The sequence below is a fragment of the Cupressus sempervirens genome, chromosome 9, assembly GCF_028749045.1.
Source record: "Cupressus sempervirens isolate cs-2001-9-10 chromosome 9, ASM2874904v1, whole genome shotgun sequence".
Taxonomy (NCBI): Eukaryota; Viridiplantae; Streptophyta; class Pinopsida; order Cupressales; family Cupressaceae; genus Cupressus; species Cupressus sempervirens.
In genome coordinates, this window is record NC_143126.1 from 390,155,791 (window position 1) to 390,160,402 (window position 4,612).

Here is a 4,612-nt window from a genome sequence, read left to right on the forward strand (position 1 = left end):
ATAAGCAGTTGTGATACAGTGATTTGTTGAAGCATGTCTTCGCAATTTCACAAGCCAACATGATCATTAAAAATATTAAGTTGCAATAGTGCAAAGCTTAACATTGGAAGTTAAGGCCATCATGTTTTTATGTTATCTCTTGTAGTCAAATAAACCCCAAGATTTAAGTCATGAAGTTGCAAGAGATGACAATAATAGATAAGTTTTAAAGGTTGTAGCATCACATGAAGTCAAAGATAACCAACCTAGAGTTAAACCTACAATTATGTGAAATGCTTTGTTTGCTCATTCATAGGGTTAAGGATATGGTTAAGATATTAAGTCATGAAGCTACAAAAGTGATAGGGTTTATGCTAAATTGCATTCATAACATTGCATGGTTAGGATGCTTGATGTTTGGCAGTTGCAAAGGAACAAAAAAGGTAAAATAGATTGCTTCACAACATCAAAGGGACATTATAGCCCTCTAGTAGCTGCAAGGGTGTGAGAAGTCCAATTTTATAATGTTTGCAAGGTCACAACGATTAGAGGACTTAAGTGATAAATAGTTGCAAAGCAATGATAAGACATAAAATAGGAGGGTCATAGTTTCATAGAGCCAAGGAGTTAGTGGAGAAGATGAGTTGCAAAGCTGTGAATAGGTATAGGAATAGGTCAATAGGATAGTTAGAACACTGGGTGAGGTGGAAAAATGCTCAAAAGGTATGAGGCCATGCAGCAGATTGAATGGTTGAATTCAGTTGACTTGATGATATTACTGATCTAGTATGTCATGAATATGATTTGTTTGCATGCAACCATTTTTTGGTGTCCTCAACACCATTGCACTCCATGCTTCTTAAATGCATATCATGATCATTTCTATTTTGATTTGATCTCTTGCATCTGATTGCACTTTTTTCCTTTCTTATTTTGTCATTTCTTGCGAGTAGTTGTACTTCATGATAAAATTTGCTTCTAGATCTTAGTTATTTCTCTTATCTCTAATCCAATCTCATGGTTGTGGGAGTTTAAACTCAAGGTTGTATCTTAGTTATGCCTACACCGCATAAAGGAAAGTTTTGTTTTTGTTCAAAGGATCTCTCTTTTTCTAGTCTTCTGTACATATTCTCTATAGATGTTCTTGCCTCTTATTCAATAGAAATCATTGTTATCATATCCATTCTCAACCAGTCAATTTTGTGTAATCTATTACATCTCATTTTCTTGGATGTATTTTAGCAATTATAATACCATATGATTATAATCATATCAACTAATTTATTAAGTGAATCTCTTGTATTCCTTGTATGGTTATATTATTTTTGGCTATCATATGGTGTATCAACCCCTCTAGATTAGAATAGGTAGTTTGATTTTCATGCATTTCCTTCTCTCTTTTCCTCTCAAGAAGTAGTTAGGTGTACCCTGATAGTAAGGAAGTCAGCTTTCTATAGAGATTCAATCTCTAATTGCAAAGTCCCATACTTTTCAAATTATTTCCATGTTTCATGAGGTCACTCAAGGGCCATACCTTAAGTAGGGGTGTAGACTTCTGTGTCAACAAGGTCTTCAAACAAATAAATCTTGAAATGTCACCTTGCTAAAGGATTTACAATATGATTGTTAAGTCAACTCTATTAAGATATTTCTTTATTGCTACAATGGTTAGAAGGTAACAATAATTTGACCTAATTTATGAAGTAACTCTATTTGTAGATTCAAATCTTTTTTCTGGCTTCAATTATAGATCCTTGCTGATCAGATATTCTTTGCATCATATCTTACACACTTTTCTACTCTTTCTTTTCCTTTGCTCAGATCTCCATCTTATTTCATATTCTACTTCTACATTTTATCCTCACAAATTGACCTTTCTTATATATTATAATATTTTTCAAGTTAGCTTGAATACCCTTTCAAATAATTAATAAATATCTAGATAGTTGAGCTTAAACAATTAATTATTAGACAATTGCATTCTTCTATCAATCAATCAATACTAAGATCATTTTATTTTATCTATATCTGACGATTTTCATTTTCAAGTGTAATAAATATCGAGGCTTCTTACTATTTGATTGACCACAACTCTGTAATTTCCATTTACTACAAAAGTAAGTTTAGAATTCATCAAAGTAATATCTCCCATATATAAAATCCAGTCCTGTATTTCACAAGTTTTCTTAGTTTTCTTAATCAATCTTGCTAGTACATATAATTGATAGTTATATGTAACAGACATATATACAACATCTCTCTCTTTAATGAAAGGTTCTATTAATTTATATTCAGAACCAAAAAGAATAATTTTTATCTTTTTATTTGAGCTTTCAATTTTTGAAAAGTTATTAATTTCTTCTATTAAGCCTTGATTGATAAAACGAAAAAATCCTTCAAGTTGTATTTTACCAAATTGGGGAATTGCAAATATTCCTTTATTTTCTTCTAATCGCATTGAATGTTTGCTATCCTATATTTCTATAGTAAATTTTATATTTTGATATTGTATTCCCCATTAATCTAGACGAATAAATTTGACAAAAAAATGACATGTTTTATTCACTATATCAAAAAAGAAAAAAGAAAAAAAGGAACCTATTTTCTTTTATTATTAAAAAAATGATATATGATGTAAATATTTCTATAGTTGTAAATTCTCTAGTTATTGACAGACAAAAGTGGATTTAGTATACTTGATTGGGTACTCTAAATTCCTATTCTATACTAAAGGCAGGAACTTAAATTCCTAATTGATATTAATAGGTTATAGGTTCCATTTCAATAAGATAATTGAAAACCAATCCCTCTTTTTCCTATTGGAAAAGTCTAAATCCCCTATTAGACTTGGGGACTATAAATTGGTTATATGGCATATCTGAGTGATAAACAAGAATACGTGAAATACCTTACATATCATCTCCAATAAATAAAGCAAAATATAGTTTTACCTTAGGATAAACTAGATATGGGGATGGTGACATAGCCAAGTGGTAAGGCAAGGGACTGCAAATTCTCGATCCCCAGTTCAAATCTGGGTGTCACCTTGGTAGTCAAACAAATACAAAAGTCTCAATTTGTATCCATGTCTTTTGGAGACAACTTGTGTATCATTTTATGATGATGCCATGTCAATTGCTAAAGATTTGTATCACAATAATTGCATCCATCAATTATTTCATTTGCATGAGCATTATATTCTTTCTACATTTTTGATGCAATGTTGTTATCGTCCCATCCTACACCGCAAAAATATCCCTTTCTCTATTTAGAATCTTATCGAAATCATATTTTCCTTCTATAAGTCTTTTTTTTTTCAATTCAATAATACTGTTCCACCTGGGATAGAAGGATTTGAACCTTCAAAATAACAGGACCAAAACCTATTGCCTTACCGCTTGGCCATGCCCCATTATTGTTTTATAATAATCCATTAAGATAAATTGATGCAATGTTTTGAATCTGAATTTCATTATTATAATTCGATTTGCTATGTATAATTCTAGTGATTTCGAAGAGATCTTTTTAGCCAATAAGCATGTGACTACATACTGCATGCATATAAGCCTGCTTAGCTCAGAGGTGAGAGTGTCGCACTTGTAATGCGATGGTCATCGGTTTGATCCCAATAGCTGGCTCATTTTTATTCTTTCCACTTCTTTCCATTATCAACCATAGATCATTAAAATCTATGAAATAAGGAAAAGGCTCTTACTTTTCGTATCGTCGGCCTGTCGGGTCTATCGTGGCATGATTCGTTTCAACTAGAAACGAAATCAATGATTGAAACATATTTTTTTTTTCTCTCTACAATATTTTTATTTTCAAATTGAAAATAATTTTTTTCTCTCTCTATATATAAAATAATTCCAATATTCGTGCTATTTATATTATTCCTCTTTCCAACATTAATTTATGTCTATGTCATTTCTTGAAATAAGGAGTTTTTTATGTCCCGTTATCGCAGACCTCGTTTAAAAATAATAAGTCATCTCAAAACTTTACCAGGACTAAGTAAGAAAACACCCAACAAAATTCAAAAGCCTATTAAAAAAAAAAATTCTAAACCTCTTAAATCTTCTAAATATCTTGTCCGTCTAAAAGAAAAACAAAGATTACATTTTCATTATGGACTTCCAGAGCACCAATTACTTCAATATGTTCGTATTGCTAGAAGAGCTAAGGGATCAACAGGTCAAGTTCTATTACAATTACTAGAAATGCACTTGGATAATATCCTTTTTTGATTGGGTATGGCGCTTACTATTGTTGAAGCCAGACAATTAGTCAACCATAGGCATATCCTGGTCAATGGTCGTACAGTAGATATACCAAGTTATCGTTGCAAACCCCAAGATTTAATTTCTATAAAAGAGAAACAAGGATTGAGAATTATAGTGAAGAAAAATATAGAGATTTTTCAAAAGGATAAAATGAGGGTGCCCCCCCATTTAAATCAGATTAAACAAAAGTCACAGTATAGCAGATTAGTAAAAAAAATAATAGATAATAAGTGTATCGGTTTGAAGATTAATGAATTATTGGTCATAGAATACTATTCTTGTTGAGTTTAAATTATTCCTAGTTTTAAGGGAATGAAAAGAAAGGATTTCTACACATCTATTCCTTTGTA

The 4,612-nt window shown here is 31.0% G+C and overlaps 1 non-coding gene across 1 annotated transcript; it reads left to right on the forward strand.

Annotated features, from left to right (window-relative positions):
- Positions 1–3,544: 3,544 nt before the first annotated feature.
- Positions 3,545–3,617, forward strand: TRNAT-UGU (transfer RNA threonine (anticodon UGU)). The gene has a single exon. It is a non-coding gene; the product is annotated as a tRNA-Thr (tRNA).
- The last annotated feature ends 995 nt before the right edge of the window (positions 3,618–4,612 follow it).